Here is an 891-nt window from a genome sequence, read left to right as displayed (position 1 = left end):
GCACACTCTCTGTTGATGGAATTAGGAAGGCTGAGAGCCGAGCAGTCTTTCGATGGCGGCGTTGATGTCGCCCCCGGTGGCGATGAGGGCCTGAAGGTTGGCTTCCCCGTTGATGAAGCCCATGGCACTCAGCTGCTCCAGCTGTTGCTGGAAACGCACTTCCGGAGTCGGAGTCTGCAAAGCAAGGTGAAAAGAAGTGAGCACAATCAAATATACACAACATACTCAGTATTTCCCACAAGATTTGGTGATACACCTTCCAGAACAAAATTTTGCACATTTTAAAGTCTGCTCCAGCCCATTTTCAGTGTCTAACCTGACCGGAGTTTAAAAAAAGTCTCTGCATACCTGGACTCCAAACCTCTTTTTAGTTGTGATAGTGTCTCAGTCACACTGATTTTTAGGAAGTTAAACAATTATAATATAATTATTATATTCTGATAGTTTTCTTAGTAGTAGAAATCTGAGTATTATATACATAAGTCTGTAAATATATTATTACTGTATTACAAATGCACTGTAAAATAAACAGAAGTGAAAAATTTATATTTTGTAATGAGTATATTTTACTTTCCAACAGGGAAAATTACAACACTTTTGTCTTAATTTCTTCACTTGCAATAGTGAAACCCTTGAGCTGTTATCTTGGCAGAAACCTGCTGTTTCAGTGAAAACAGGTTCACAAATGAGTCTCACTACAAATCTGGTGAAATGCTGTAATAACCTGTCCACAAAAATGTTAAAAATGTGGATCACAAGCTGATCGTGAGCAAACTGCACACCTTGCTTTGAAACACTTCCTTTTGCAATTTCGTTAGTGCACCACGACATATTGTGCATTCGATTTCAGTTCACTTGACAGATTCTTTGCCAAATGAATGGCACAAAACA

General features: G+C 38.9%; 1 protein-coding gene across 1 annotated transcript in view; it reads right to left on the bottom strand.

Moving 5' to 3' along the window:
- Positions 1-891, bottom strand: part of LOC107575888 (ubiquilin-4-like) — a gene marked incomplete at its 5' end in the record, with an annotated part of 4,180 nt that overhangs the window by 610 nt on the left and 2,679 nt on the right. The window lies entirely within an intron of this gene.

The sequence above is a fragment of the Sinocyclocheilus grahami genome, unplaced genomic scaffold, assembly GCF_001515645.1.
Source record: "Sinocyclocheilus grahami isolate Dianchi unplaced genomic scaffold, SAMN03320097.WGS_v1.1 scaffold2977.1, whole genome shotgun sequence".
Lineage (NCBI taxonomy): Eukaryota > Metazoa > Chordata > Actinopteri > Cypriniformes > Cyprinidae > Sinocyclocheilus > Sinocyclocheilus grahami.
This window is presented reverse-complemented; position numbering and strand designations above follow the sequence as displayed.